This window comes from Solanum verrucosum, unplaced genomic scaffold, assembly GCF_900185275.1.
Source record: "Solanum verrucosum unplaced genomic scaffold, falcon-dt-bn FXZP01000038.1, whole genome shotgun sequence".
Lineage (NCBI taxonomy): Eukaryota > Viridiplantae > Streptophyta > Magnoliopsida > Solanales > Solanaceae > Solanum > Solanum verrucosum.
In genome coordinates this window covers 3,023,890-3,040,838 of record NW_026020564.1, presented here as the reverse complement: position 1 = coordinate 3,040,838, position 16,949 = coordinate 3,023,890, and the positions used below count along the sequence as shown (strand labels likewise).

Sequence of the window (16,949 nt, the reverse complement as noted above, 5' to 3'; positions counted from 1 at the left end):
TGATATGATGAGAAAACTACATAAAATTTGTCTTTATTGGGTTATTATTATAAAGTTAGTCTTTGTTGGGTTATTGTCATAAATTCGTCTTTATTGTATATTTATCATAAATGTGTGTATTTTTCTCCTTAAAAATAACATTTTAAGTAAAGAAGGATGAAGGAGAATTTTAATTATCCTCAAGTTTTGAAGGATATAGTTGATCTTAAGGTTAACGCTTCACAAAAAATAATAACACAAGCATACAAAGATTAAGTATTTTCTCTGTCCCAAATTTGGTGATATGTTTTATTTTTGAAATTCAAATTATGTGAACTTTAAAAGACATTTTAAAATATATATTTTCATTAAACTAATATAAAAAAATATTGTATAATGTAATATTTTTGTAGGGAAATTGCATAAGCACCTCCTAACCTATGCCCAAAATCTCAGAGACACACGTATACTATACTAAGGTCCTATTACCCCCTCCCCGAACTTATTTTATAAATAATTTTCTACCCCTTTTTGGCCTACCTGTCACTATCTTGTGGGCCCAACGCGTGTTGACAAATTTTTCAAGCTATCTGGTTGATAGTGCCACGTAGGTCGAAAAGGGGTAGAAAATTATTTATAAAATAAGTTCGGAGGGTAATAGGACCTTACTATAGTATAAGTGTGTCTTTGGAATTTCGGGCAAAGGTTGGGGGGATACTTATGCATTTTCCCTATTTTTGTATAGTATTTGAATATTTATAGTTTAAATGTAACTATTAAATTGATTTAATTCAATTTTGCTTCAAAAATTAGTCAAATTAACTCTCGAAAAGCGAAATATGACAATTAATTTAGAAGGAGTAATATTTTGGTTGAGTCATCAGCTGTGGTTTAATCACAATTAGATCAAGTTTTTATAAACTATTGAGAAAATGGTTAAATCCCCCCCCCCCCTCCCCCAACCTATAGTCGGATTCTCAACTACACACTCATACTTTACAAGAGTTCTATTACACCCCTGGACTATTTTAAAACGGAGTTATTTGCTCCCTAAATGCCGATGTGGCAAAGAAGGTGTAGTTCACTCTCTCAAAGAGAGTGAGAGATAGAAAGATAGTTAAAATATTTAATTTATTTCATATTAATATTCTTTTTTTTTAAAAAAAATGTTTCCTTTTATTTATTTTTTACCTTCTTTATCTTTTCCCTTCAATCTTCATCATCAGATCCATAATAGACATCGGCGGTGGCTCACCTCGACCACCAAGTCACCGCTCTCATCAAGTTTTCATCACTAAGTCAATTCTCATCACCAAATCACATACTTTTCATTTTATCTCCACTTTTCATCACTTTGAAAATTTGTTGGTAGCGCAAAATCAAAATTGAAAGTTACAAGAATCTAACTTTAGACTAGTCATTAATGGAGGAGTTCACTAAGTAATAGATTCAATTAATGGAGAAGAATTCATCATTGGGTAACTGACCCTTTAATGAAGAAGACCCATTTATTAAAATTGTTGTAAACATCAATCGAATTTCTCATATCAACATTGTTAAATCTAAACCAATACTAGTCCCTCGGCAAGTTTGTTACCTTTATCCCGGCAAGCAAGTATCGTTTACTTGTGATTCTTTGAAGAATCGATCTTTGAGAAATATTATAATAGCGGAAGAAGAAGCAATATTTAGTAATAGAGTTTTTCGTTTGTCTCTAGCTTTAGAAAACGAGATTTCCTGGTGTGTGGTGAAGGTCAACGTATCTATAGTCATGGCGTCCTCTCGTCAAATCTGCCGAAGGTTCAAAGAAAAAGAAATGGAGGAATGGAAAATAAAGAGAAAAGGAGAAGATGAAAATATAAAATAAAAAAGTAAAATATAAAAGAACAATTAATTTTTTTTATATGAAAAAAGGGTAATATTACGTGGCAGCGCGTGTTGAATACCACCTAATACAAATTTGGGCTTGAGTTTGTAGGGGGGAGGGGGTAGATATTTCACTTTTAAAAGGTTCAAGGGGGGTGATAGGACCCCCGTGAAGAATAAGTGTGTAGTTGGGAATTTGGTAATAGTTTGGGGGGGTGGGGGGGGGGGGGGGGGGGCTGGCTTTTGGCCATTTAGAAAGCCTTAAACAAAGACTTAATACCTCCAAACTAAACATTGTTTTAAAAAATGAAAAAAATTATCTATATACACATCCTTATTTACCATATTTTCTATTATTCCTTACTATTTCAAAATATTACAAAAATTCCTCTTTTTCATCCAAAACCAAACTCAATCGAATACATTACCGATCAACTCCCAAAGCCACGCTCCCCTCTTCCTATTTTCACTCCTTCAATCTCTCCCTATTTTCAATCTTATCAATTTCTTCCTTCATTACAATTTGAACTTCAAAATTTTTCTCTCTCCAGTCAATCAAATTCAACTTCATGAATATGTAGTTTTTCGTCTTCTCCAACTTATGGTTCATCCTTGTTTTCTTTTTTTTCATCATCAAAGTCCTGCTTTATATGGAAGATGCTCCTTCTTTTCGACTTCGTGAAAAAATGCACAAAAAGGGAGAAAAAGGCCAAGTTGTTGGTGGCTCTTATAAGGACTTTGGGCCGAGATTCATGGGTGGGTCATTGTTAAAAGTGAAAAAAAGTTATGGGAGTTGATATTGAGCAAAGGAGAAAGTGTAGAAGGATTTCTTCACAATTTTTTTTATTTCAGCACATCAGATTGTTGATTTTTTTTGTTGATATTTTGTTGTTCAACATTTTTTTATACAGAAAAAAAGGGGAGTAGATCATATTGTTAAACACGCTTCTCTATCCAAGGTTCAAATTTTTAATGTAGTTGATTTTGATTTATAAATTTATGTATAATGCCTTCGTTTCAACTTTATGATACATTAAATTAGCTTTTGTTAGTGTTATCACTGATCTGATACATCATTGCTACAATAGCTTTCGTTATTATGCAATGTATCATGTTCATATTTACAGTTTTGATACATGACCCTAATGTTGTTGAATCTTCGATTAGTATTTATCATGTTTAATATAAATGAACTTAATACGTAAACATTACCGAGGTTTTTCAGAATTGAGGATAGATGAAACCAGATGATTTGTGGCCTTCTTGTTGTTAGCATTCATCGATATGTAATTCCGTCTTATTCTACTTCATTTTGTCTAATGTAATTGTGTGTCAAAACAGTATTTAATAGTCAGTGTTCAGTTTTAATTTCTACATTGGATAATAGGCAAATGCCTCTTGACAATATTGCATCTATATTAATAGTATATAATGTTGATAATAAAGTTTCATGTCTATTCTCCCATAGTGTCTAGTTTTAGTTTTTAGTTAATTCATAATTGTTTGTTCAAGTTTTTAAGATATCATAATCTCTAAAATTATGTATCTTCTAAAAGAAATTACAAAACAACCTCTCTCAGATACATTTCTGTCACTCCCCGAGCCTACACCCTGGGCGCGATCGGACACTCGAGAACTATTGTTGGCCCCAAGCGAACCCTTGGCCTAGCTTAACTCTTAGCGGAAGACTTACTCATAAATAAGATGAATTTAAAAGTAAAGCTTTAACTCAAAATAACTAACTCAGAATATTTAAAGAAATATTCACTGGTCAAAGCGACAACTCAAGTCTAGAACGTAACAACTGAAATGAACAAGACTCATGAACTAATACTATCCAACTATCTATGAAGCATGTACTAACTGAGATGGACGTTGGGACAAGACCCACGACATCCTAATAACCAAATGAAATGACTGAAGTAAACAAGGGATCCTCCGGAAGCAAGAAGGCTCGCCAACAACTTTGAAGCTTAGCTAGATCAACGAAGCGCTGGATGCTGAACCTAGTTACCTGTATCTGCATCATAAAATGATTCAGACCAAATGGCCTCAGTACCTTGAATGTATGAGCATGTGAGGGGAATTCTAAAACTTAGCATAAGCTTGAACTGGAACTGAAGAAAAACTTACCTCATCTCAACTCAACTCATTTCAATATAAAGTAGTAATAAAAGTGCATTATAAAGAAAAACTTTTAAATCAGTAGACAATAACTCAATATATTAGAAAATACAATGTAACTCAGTTTGCATATAAAAATATAAGTAACTCTGTGGGAGATTCTCTAACCGACAAGCATCACTATGAGTTATGTGATGTTACAACGTCTAGCCCACGCTGCCAGAACTATCCAATACTTTGTCAGGGTATAGGACCTACTACTAAGTGGATCCACTAGTCTATGCTAAAAACATTAAGAAATCGTCTAAAAAGTATGACCCCTTCTACCCATGTTGGTTACATGGTTTATGGAAACTTTGAGTTATCTGAACTTGTCCCCATATCGGTGCTCAATACTACTCTCAAAATGTAGCTAGTTCATGTGTGTAAAAACATAACTTTTTCTGTGATTTGAGATTATTACTCAAAAATCTTTTTGTTAAAAGAGATGGTACTAAAACTGCTCATGAAAACTCTTGTGGAAATCGGTGTTTCCTCTCATCTTAAATGTGAAAACATTTATTCTTGTGATTACTTAGTTCCCATATATCATTTTAAAGAAAATGAACTTAACTCTACTATTTCTCAAACTCAAGTGCTCAAGTCTTAAAACAAGTTTAAAATGATTGTAAAAGACTTAATTAAAATGACTTGGATGAACTCTCAAGACTTGACTCCTTAGCTCTACCTTGAATTTCAATTATGAATTCAAGGTTATGATTCATGTTATGAATATGTTTAAAAGTAGTTTAGAGTGTTTAGAATCAATAGGGAGTAAAGGTAGCCTATGAAAGAACTTAGATAGACTAAACGACGGAAAAAAAGGTGGGGGCAGACGACCCTGGCGCACTAAGTGGCACAGGGTACCAGCCCTTGAACCACAAAGTGGTGGTTGGGGCCCACTGGCTGGTGCAGGGCGCCAGGCCCCAACCTACAGACACTCTTCTCTGGCGCAATGTTGGGGCGGCGCGCCACACCCTGCCCAGATTCATCCAACGATTTTTCTTACTCATTTTCTATTGAAAAGATAATCGATCCATTTCTTGTAGGTAAAATCAACCCAAACTCTCTGAGGAAATTCAGAGAAACAGCAGAGAAGTGTCTGCAAGAGAATGACACTGATAGGCCTAATATGATGGATGTGTTGTGGGACTTGAATTACGCTCGACAACTTCAACACCTTGCAATTCCCCAACAATCTCATGAGGATACCAGCTCCGATCTATCAATCACTTACCTTCTATAAATGTAAGCACAAGTTGTGTCACTGTCACTAATAGTGAGGTTTTTTCAGAATTGAGGATCGATGAGACCGGCCAGATGATTTGTGGCCTCGTTGTTGTTAGCATTCATCGATAGGTAATTCCGTCTTATTCTACTTCATTCTGTCTAATGTAATTGTGTATCAAAACAGTGTTTAATAGTCAGTGTTCAGTTTTAATTTCTGCATTGGATAATAGGCAAATGCCTCTTGACAATGCATCTGTATTAATAGTATATAATGTAGATAATGAAGTCTCATGTCTATTCTCCCATAGTGTCTAGTTTTAGTTTTTAGTTAATTCATAATTGTTTGTTCAAATTTTTAACATGTCATAATCTCTAAAATTCTCTATTATCTAAATTATTTTTTTACAAAAATCCCTCTCGGATACATCTTTATCTCCTCTCATATATATCCTTATCCCCTTTCAAGCTTATCCATCCACTCTCAGATACATCCCTCTCATTAAGTAATGTATCATTTGCAATACATCGAACAACCAAAGAATGTATCCGAGAGTTATGCGAAATCCAAGATTTTTATAATTAGGAAAACTTATTGGATAGGATATAATTAGTCGTATGAATTTCGGTACTTTATACAAAAACAAATGCTTTGTTTGTTTTCGCCCTTGAGTCTGTCATGGTACTTTTATTGTTAATTTTAAATTATTACCCAAAAGTTCCATTGAAATATCCGTCTATTTATTTATTATCAAACTCTACTTATATTTTTAAAAATATATAATTATATACATGTTTTTAAATTTTTTTCAAACACTTAAATTTAATTTTCCTAAATGATGAGTTATGTGATACCAAATATTTTTTTAATGTTAAATTGATTTTATAAATAATATTTAATTTAGAATAAAGTATTGAAATTGATAATAACATGTCGAAATGTTTAGTGAAAAGAAATGATAAACAATTTTATTAAAATGAATTAATATATCCTTAATTTATTTATAAGAAATAATAAATTAAAAGTATATGTATGGGAGAATAACAAATGACAAAAATAGAATGAAAAGGCAGTTATGAGTTCTATTTTAGGAAGAGTATTTTGAGACTTTAAAAACATATGAGGGATTAAATAGTTAGGTATTTGGTCAAATAAAAAGTGTTTATACATTGAAACACTATCAAATAGTTAAGTACTATTTTTTTAATCGAAATATTTAGGCTTACTAATTAGGAAAGCTGAAATAAACACAAAGCATCATTCATTTGGGTCTACTGCCCAAATCTAATAATTTTACTAAATAGAGAAAGGGCCGCCCAATTCCTACCAAACCCTTTCCCAATATAAACAAAAAAAAAAACAAGAAAACTTAACCATCTATGACATTTTCCTTAAGACTAGGTTTCCTAATCCACCGTTGCTTCCTCATCTCTCCAAGAAACTTCCACGTCGAACAAGACATTTCGTCTTCGCATGATGTGGCTAATCAGTGTTCTTAAAAGGAAGATCATAAGAACATTGATTACCCACAACATGAGGAGACTGAAGGCTCTGTTCGATCATAAGATAAACATTTTTCATATGTGGAGGTTTCTCGAAGAGATGAAGAGGAAGCCACGGCGGATCAGTAAACCTAATCTTATGGAAGATGTCTTAAATGGTTAGGTTTTCTTGTTTATATAGGGAAAGAGTTTGGTTCGAATTGGGCAACCTTTTCTGTATTTAGTAAAGTTGTTAGATTTGGGCGGTAGGCCCAAATGAGTGATGTTTTGTATTTATTTCAACTTTAAGCTTGAAAATTTTTATTTTAAGAAAAAAACATAAGTTGGGTGAAAAATTATAACTCTTCATGATTTTTTTTAAAACTTTATAAGCACTTTTGAGCATTTACTAGACACATAGATAAGTTTTTTTATATATATAAAAATAAAAAAACTTATGAGCTAGTCTGATATGATGGAGAAAAAACTCCATCAAATTCGTCTTTATTGAGTTATTATCATAAAATTTGTGTTATTGTCATAAATTCGTCTATATTGTATTATTATCATAAAATGTGTGTATTTTTCTCCTTAAACACAACATTTTAAGTAAAGAAGGATGGAGGAGAATTTTAATTATCCTCAAGTTTCGAAGGCAATAATTGATCTTAAGGTTATCGCTTCACAAAAAAAAAAAATCAATCATAAAAAGATTAAGTATTTTCTCCGTCCCAAATTAGGTGTTATGTTTTATTTTTTAGATTCAAATTATGTGAACTTTAAAAGACATTTTAAAATATATATTTTCATTAAACTGATATGAAAAAATTACATCTTGTAATACTTTTTGTATAGTTTTGAATTTAAATAGTTTAAGTGTAACTATTAAATTGATTTAATTTAATTTAGCTTAAAAATTAGTCAAATTAACTTTCGAAAAACAAAATATGACAATTAATTTTGAAGGACTAATATTTTGATTAAGTTATCAGTTGTGGTTTAATCACAATTAGATCAAGTTTCTATAAACTATTTATTTAAAAGAATAAAGAACACAATTTAGTATTAGTGGAGAAAGCCTTAAACAAAGACTTAATACCTCCAAACTAAACATTGTTTAAAAAAAAATTGAGACCTTATGTAGCTTGTGATATTATTAGTCCATTAAAATTTTTACGTTCGTCTTTGGTTCTAAAATTATGTCTTTTAACTCAAGCTAAGGTCTCTATATATATATATATATATGCGTTATTTGGCCATAAAGTTTAGATATTTTATACTTGTATTTAGAAATTCTTCATTTATAATAAAAAAAATAAAAAAATTTAAAGCTTGAGTACTTGAGTTAGATATGAAGTTGCGTTTAGTTAAAAAAAAATAAAAAAATGTCAAGGGTATTTGAAATAATGTTAGTACTCAAATGCATTTAATTACAATTTCAAAAATGAAAAATAAGTTGGAAAATATATTATACATTATTTCTAAATTTGAAATACAATTCCTTGGATTTGATTTATATAACTTCTAAATAAATAAAAAGTTTACTTTTAAAAAGTGAATAATTTTTATCGGGGCACTTAACGTAAACACAAATAGGGGTGTACAAAAACATAACTAACCAATAAATTGAACCGAAAAACTATTATTGGTTTATTGTTATTGATTTAGGGGAACTTTCACATATAGCCACTCAAAAATAGCTTAATTACGCTCCATAGCTATAGTTTGCTAATTACAATTCGTAACTACATGTTATAGGAAGGAGAGTGGCGAGCGAGATTGGTAGAGGGGGAGGAGAGAGGCGAGAGAGGGTAGAGAGTGGGAAATAGATGAATTATATATGTATATTGGTTCGATAATTGTATATATGTAACTGGTATACATATGTAGTTGTATATCTGGCGAGCGAGATTGGGAGGGGGAGGAGAGAGGGCAATATTTTTTATAATTCGCATCTCATTTTTATAATTCGCGGATACGTTTGTATGATTCGTGTGTTTTTGTGTAATTGAGTAATATAAAGTTTGGAATTATACAAATATGATAAAACACAAAATTATGAATTGATACAAACATAAACATATGAACTTTAAACATTTATACAAATTATATTATACAAATTACATTATATAAATTATATTATACAAAATTCAAAAACTACACATTTATACAAACTTTAAAAAGTTATACACAAAAAGATTGAATGTATATGGTGATAAAACTGAAAAATCAAAGGAAATCATCGCCATATACAAATACAAACCGTTGTATACAAATACAAATCAAACGAAGAATTGTTAGTTGAGAATTATACAAATGTGGTGAAGTATACAAACATAGATAATTATACAAACTCAAAGTCAGCCCACGTATGACGTAACTAATGGTTAATGTTAGTCGTGAGTGGTAATTATAGCAAACTATAACTATGATGACTAATTAAGTTGTATAAGTATAAGTGTATAACATCTCGCACTTCAAAAGAACTAACTAGAGGTCTGTACAAGTTAAACTTCAGTCTGTAGTTTTGGGTCAACTTCAAACGACCATATTTTTTAGCACAGAAAGAATTAGAGAGCCCTTGATCTATTAAATTGAAGGTCTCTGAGTCCTCTTTCCACAAGTTTGCTAAATTCCAAGATCGGAGAAAAAAGTTATGCCTGTTTGAGTGAAGCCTCTTTAGTTAAGAATTTTCATCCGTTTGAGAAAAGGGTATTTTGGTCTTTTACTTATCCCACACGACTTGACCACGTTTTCCTCACCCAAGTTAAGGGTCTAATCAAATACTAAGTTATTTTTCACATCCCTAAACACTTAAAATTTGAGGGTGAAGTTTCAAGAAGAGGAAAAAAGGGTTTTCAAGCGGTCACTCAAGGGTTGAGGAATTTTGCCAAGAACAATCATTCTTTCCAGGTATGTGAGGTTTTCCATAGTGATGGATTTGTTCGTCCTCACGCCAAATATGTAATTCTTTCATTAATTCATCCGTGAAATCATTTATGTAAAGATTCTTGAAGAGTTCTTGAGTTTTACCCTTATTCTTTCACAATGGAGGTTTTGAGTTCTTGAGGTGAGGGTCTTGCGAATGAATGGAGTTCTTGATAGAAATTGAGTGCAATTTCGAAAATTTTGAGTTGGGTTTGTGAATCAAAGATATTTGGAAAGAAACCAATCGATTCTAGATGAGTTAGGACCAGAAATTGAGCAAGAAAATTCATCGGATTTCTAGGTTCGGGGTGGGGCAATGCGCCACCAAGGCGCCAGATGTCACGACCCAACCCACCGGGCCACCTAAGTAGGAAAATGTAACACCCCGTATTCAAAATAGACAAAAATGCAGATTTTGAGAAGTTGCAGGTGCAACTTACGGTCACCATCCACGGACCGTAGGTCAGACCACGGCCCGTGCTGGTGGTCCGTGGTTCACCACCGCAACCCCTCCCAGCCAGCTCAGAAAATTTTTTGGCTAAGTCTCGACCCACGGACAGACCCACGGTCCGTAGATCAGACCACGGTCCGTGGTCTGTGTCCGTGGATCAATACCTCATTTACCCAGCCTCTGACATGAACTACGGTTGACCAGCACGGACCGTCGTTCGATCCACGGTCCGTAGGTCTGACCGTAGATCGAAGGATAGCAGCCAGTTAGCTGAAAATTCTGATGGGTCAACTTCAGATGGTCATAACTTTTAGTACAAAATGAATTATGTGTCCCATGACCTATGGTTAGATAAATAATTGAATTATCTTTCCAACGCCACCAAGTTTGCTAAATTCCGACCTCCGAGTAAAATGTTATGCCCGTTTTAGTGAAGGCCTGTCGAACAGGCTTGACTTACGGACGCAATCTACGGACCGTAGATTGACCTACGGCCCGTAGGTCCAATCCGTAGATCACTCCGACAGCAGTTAATTCAGGGGTCTTTTGGTCTTTTCCTATTTCGTTTAACCCCTAAGATACGTCGTTTAGACCCTAAATCATGAGGTTTTAATTAGTTTAAGCTTAGAAACATAACTAGAACTTACCTAAGTCAAATCATTAATCAAACTTAGAAGAATTAGAACGCTAAAAGGAGAAAAGAAGTCAAGAACCCTAGTTCAAGAACACAACAAGTTTCCTTCAGTTCCAGCCCCAAAATCGAAAGATTTCTCCATGGAATTCGTCACCAGGTATGTGGGATTTCACTAGTGGGTTCCTTTCGCCCATTAGGTCCCTAGAATTCAGTCAGATTCTTGATTCCATGATTATGAACAGACCTAGGGTTTCTAGAATTTGAACAGATCATCATGAGTTAGCTATTTAAATGTTCCAAATCAGATTATCATGTTATTGCTCAGTTTATTGCATGAATTTCAGAACCCTAGCTATGTATTTCTTTAGTTCTTGAATTACACATGCTAGGTCAGATATTTCAGAATTCAGTTTTACATGCCTCAGTTTATGAATGCATCATTATCAGATTAATTGTTGCATTCTCAGTTTGCATGTTCAGTTTCGAGCTATCCAGTATTTACAGAAATTCAGTCATAACTAGTTAACCACTTAATTCATTGGGAGTAGCATAATACCGAGTTGGACTAGGGTTTCAGCGTACCCATATAGTCCCAGAACTACGAGCCACGTAGGTGTAAGTCCCCTCTGTGGGCAACATCAGTTTAGTGATCACGCCAGCATGCCTTTATACCTCTGGCAGGGTATATTGGGTCCTCTCGATGGTGCGTATACATGGACTCCACATTTAGCTCATGTGGTTTTATGTCGGTTATTAGTAGCTCCCACAGTTCAGTCAGACTCTATTGCATTGACCATATTTCAGTACAGTCAGTATTCAGTCTCAGCATGTTATAAATTTGGTCATTGCATCAGTTAGCTCAGTATTCAGTATTTTCAGTATCTATATCATGTTCAGATTATTTCATTGCTTTATTGCTTTGTTCAGTTATATGTTCTTTCAGCTTTACTCTATCCTGCATGCTCAGTACCTTTCAAGTACTGACGCATACGTGCGCTACATCTTCTCGTGATGTAGGTTCAGGTTCTCAGCATCCAGATCACGCTTAGATCGGTTCCCGATCTCCAGTTCAGCAGAAATCAGTGGTGAGTCCTCATTCTCCGAGGACAATAGTCATGAGTTTCTTTTCAGTATTTTTAGTCTTTAGTTTCAGTTTTGCTAGATCTAGTTGGGGCATGTCCCAACATTTCTAGTCAGTTTAGAGGCTTATTTCAGACATAGTTAGATTCAGCTTGGTATTTGAGTTTGATATTTCTTTTGTATTAAACTCTCAGATTTGATATATTCAGTTATAGTATATGGGTATTCCCCATCTTTTCAGATTTAATTATGAATTAGCTTCCGCATCAGTTTATTTTCTTTAGTATGCTCATGATCATGCCAGCAGGGTTAGCTTGGGATCACTTGTGGTCCTAGGTCCCGTGTCCGCGTCTCGGGGGTAGCTCGGGGCGTGACAGTAAACCCTCGATTCTCAAACGGTTTTAATACATGTGGAAGATTAAGAAAAACTGGGATTAATGGAATTTTGAAGAGATTTTACATAACACGAGTTTAAAACGATTCAAAGTTAACTTGTAAAGTAATTAACTTTCCCACGGATCTAGTCTAAACAGATACAAGAGCTTCTAAGATTACAAGGTATAATACAATTAACAATTGATGCAGCTTCCACCGCATCGAAGAAAAAATAGAAGTTGTGTGAGATTATCTTCATTTTCACCTATTAGACATCACCGACCCTGCATCCAAACTATGTCAAAAGGCATAGCAAAAATAGTATCAGTATAAACCACACGTACTTGTAGACATCATCAGTCAACCCGATACCTACCGCATAATATAAGAAATCGACTAGCAGTAAACATGCAATAAGACTGTTCATTCCTCCACCTTTATATCTTCCTACCCTTACCATTCACAGGTACTTTAACATATACTAGTACACTTGACTCTAACCCTCATCCCCATCACCCTACTCACTCGTATCTTGATCATAGCTTAACCATTCTAACTCATGGAAGGTTTTCTCGAATGCAACCACTACCGCTCCGACTAACCACTCACGACATACCTTTGCTTTTTCTTCGTCACCACTCAGCCCTTGACCCCATGACAATATTCTATCAAGGCTCGCTAACTGTTTCAATACGATACCTTTCCAAGGTAAGACTTACCTATTTATTTACATCACGAATACCACCCCACTTCTCATTATTTAGGAACACGGACAGCCCATCTACATAACCAATATCAACGCTCGGATCCTTAGTCCCCACTCACTAAACCTTCTTTCGATTGGGTCTAACCTTTCACAACGATTTTTGGTAAACAAGACATAACCAATTAGTTACAACATAATAAACACACATGTACTGGGTTCATAATTGAATTATAACTTTAGGAGCAACATACAACTTCCAACATCAATACAGACAGTTATGAATGTATCAATCATAAATGGTCATCTCATGGAACCCACACTCAAACTGTTAGTGTGTCGAAACGCGACACTCGATCCAAGATATGTGTCGATACGTGACATCCAATCCAATATATGACATATGATCCAATATATGTGTCGGTACGTGATACCCGATCTAATATATGTGTCGAAACGTGACACCCAATCCAGTCAGCACAACCACAATCACGATCACACCCATAATGATATTACTTATAATCATACAATCAAGTAATAGGTTCATGGCATTTAACGGTTCATACATAATCAATTCATTAAATTCAGTTCGCAACAGGTTCATGGCATGTAATTATATATATTTAGTCGTTTCACCGAGTTGATTCATAATCATTTATTCACATACGCGCGTGCACACAATTGAACTAATATTCGGCATGTATCACATAAACATGGAATCAAACCATCACCTACCCTTAGTTCACAAGACATGGCTTCCCCCTACATTACACATCTCAGGTAACCACTAGGAACACAGGTACAACCATCCCTTATTCAGTGCACAAAGGCCTATGCATGAATTTTACCATCAATAATCAATATACTACACAATGAGCATAGATTTACAATTATTCAATTAAATAAACCTAGCCTACATGGGCATTAAGCAGTCACATAAGGATTGTAGCTCCAATTCTAGCTTTCGGACAACGAGACGGTGGATTTTAACTAGAAATCTGCAAGCTATCGTCAACCTTATGCTAAAAATCTCTTTCTCCTTCCTTCCCAAGCCTAGAGCAGCCTTTTAAGGGTTTCTGGGGTGATCCTCGCCTCTTTTTGGTGTTTTGGGAAAAAGAAGAAAATAAGACTTCGCGTTATTTTAAGTTCTGTCCCGACCATCCCGCTCTGGAGCTACTTGTCCTGCTGGAGCCCCGCCACCCTAGCTGCATCATCCCGCTCTGGAGGGATGGTGGGCCCAGTTCTCCCAACGTTTTGCCTTTCCTAAATAACGATGTTTCAAATCGTTACACTAGGAGGGCTAGAGCCCTGCGCCTGTAGTGCACCCCAAAAGCACCCAAGTACTTTAAGGCTTGGCGCCAAGCACAGTAATGCGCCATGGTCATTAGGTCCATTTCTTCTCCATTCTTTTGTCCTGTGTGTGTTCTTTTAAATAATGTCTTCACTCTCTCTCCTTGATATTAACTCTTAAAGTCTTCATTAATCCTTGAGAGATCTTACATATCCTAATCACATCTCTTAATTAACATTTCAAATGAAAGTAAAGTTAAGAGGGAAGTTAAAGAGACCCTTTTGCGTCAAATTTGAGGACTCTTTCGCAATTAACTATAGTTATGAACTAAATCTTGAGTAATGAGTATGAGAATAAAAGGATTTGTATTTCATGTTTCACAATGAGTATAAGGGAACTAAGTATTCCCAAGTGTAACACTTTTGCATTTTAATGAAAGAAACATTGCTTTATAAATGATTTATGAGTTCAAAGATGTTTTTAAAGTACTATCTCTTTTAAGAGGATCTTTTGAGTAATTACTTCAAATTGAGAAGAGTTATGTTTTGTACATTTGAGCATGAGCTTATATTATTGGGAGTAGTATTAAGCACCGATATGGGGATGAGTTCAGACAAAGCACATTCCTAATAAACCATGCAGCTAACATGAGTAAAAGATCGTACTTTTTAGACGACTCCTTATTGCTTTTAAGAATAGCTTAGTGGATCCACTTAGTTGATGTGTTCTAAACCCCGACACGGTATAGGACAGTTCTGGCAACTTGGGCGAGACGTTGTATCATCACATAGCTCATAGTGGTGATTGTCGGTTAGAGAATCTCTCAAATAAGAGTAAAGAGTATGTTATTGTATTTTTATACATATGAGTTGTTATCTAGTGTTTTAAAAGCTTTAAATATTCCATTTCTTATTATTGCTTTCATATTGGAGCTGAGTTGAGGTAAATATTGTCTTCCCATATTACCAGTTCAATTATCTATCTTTCAGTTTTCCCCTTACATGTTTGTACATTCAATGTACTGACGTCATTCGACATACATCTTTTTTATAATGCATATACAGGTGTTCAGGGGTATCAACATGTGCTTTGTTGATACCATTTGCATCCCAGATAGATTTGGTGAGCCTTTTTGCTTTCCGGAGGGGTTCCACATTTATATTTCAGCTTTGTTAAGATGTTGTGGGTCTTGTCCCAAGATCTATCATAGTATTTAGAGGCTTTATAGACAGTAGTAGTTGAAGAGTCTTTCATTGTTTTCCTTGTGATGTTTTGGACTTTGAGTTGTTTTCTTACGTTTATTTAAGTGCTTTCAGACATTCATTGAGTTCAGTTGTTTTGAGATATTATGAGTAAACGTTTGGTAATTGGAGTCCCCATTTTACTTGAGTAAGTCTTCCACTAAGTAGTCAGCTAGACCAAGGGTTCACTTGGGACTAGCGATAGTTCTCGAGTGCCGGCCACATCCAGGGTGTAGGCTCGGGGCGTGACAATAAGTTTGCTTAACCGCGTAATTTTTCCATTGATTTATTAGGTTAACATGTTTTAAATGGTCTTATAAAAAAGTTATCAGATTATCAGTTTGATTTTTGATTTTTGATTTTTTTTAATAATGAATTATTTTAATAACTCATTAAGACTATAATAATTTATAACTTTGTCTCTACATAGCTAATAATATCAGTATTTTACTGGTTATTATTTTTGCCTTTTAGCCTTCAATTCACATTATTATCCTAGTTTCTTTTATTTATGTTGCATATGTATAGTTCTTTTCATTTAGGGAAAAGGGTTCGAAATATATCCGAACTTTGACCAAAATTGTTGTAATAATTCCAAACTTTGGGCAAGACCTATTACCCCCTACACTATTTAATAATCTATTTTAAAGATATATAGGTATCCACGTAGACTACATAAATATTACATCATTATAAATAGGAGTCTGGAGCCAAAAGGACAAAAAAAATTGTCAAAAATTTCAAAAGGGCACATCAATTTTATTTTTAACCATAAGGGTAAAATCGCTCCTGAGGGAGCGATATCCTTTGGAGAAAATTAACTCTGTCTACTCCGTTACGTTAAAATATAACAAAATCGCTGCCACAACAGCAAAATTTTGCCAATTTATTTTTTTAAAAAAGAAATCAATGTACCGGTTTTGTCGATTTTTATTTTTTAAAAAAGTAAATCGCTATTCCATCAGCGTTTTTTCTTATTTTTTACATAAAAAAAAAAATTAAAGTCGCTGCAACTGCAGCGATTTTCTTTAAATTTTATTTATTTATTTTTTTTTAAATAGCTGCTGAGCAGTGTTTTATTCCAAAATAAAATTCCAAAACTTTTATTTTTCCAAAGCGTTTTTTCTTTAAACTTTTTTTTAAAAAAAAAGAAGTTTTGGAAAAAAATTAAAAAGAAAAATTAAAAAATAAAAGAGAATCGCTGATACTGCAGCGATATATTAATTAATTAATTTTTTTTAAAAAAAGGCTGCTGAAGCAGCCATTTAAAAAAAAATAATTAAAATTTGACAAAATCGCTGCCGGTACAGCGATTTTTTTTCTTTAAAAAAAACAAATTTGACAAATTCGCTGCTAAGGCAGCGATTTTAAGAGAAAAACAATAAAAAAGAATCGACAAAATCGCTGTTGGGGCAACGATTTTTGTTTGTTTTAACGGAGAGATGGAGTTAATATTCTCCAAAAGATACCGCTCCCTCAGGAGCGATTTTACCCTTTTAGTTAAAAGAAAAATTGATGTGCCCTTTTGA

The 16,949-nt window shown here is 34.0% G+C and overlaps 1 long non-coding RNA gene across 1 annotated transcript; it reads left to right on the top strand.

Moving 5' to 3' along the window:
• The first annotated feature begins 3,064 nt into the window (after positions 1–3,064).
• On the top strand, positions 3,065–5,509 carry LOC125810312 (uncharacterized). The gene is made up of 2 exons (XR_007441858.1): positions 3,065–3,131; positions 5,368–5,509. It is a non-coding gene; the product is annotated as an uncharacterized LOC125810312 (long non-coding RNA).
• Positions 5,510–16,949: the final 11,440 nt, after the last annotated feature.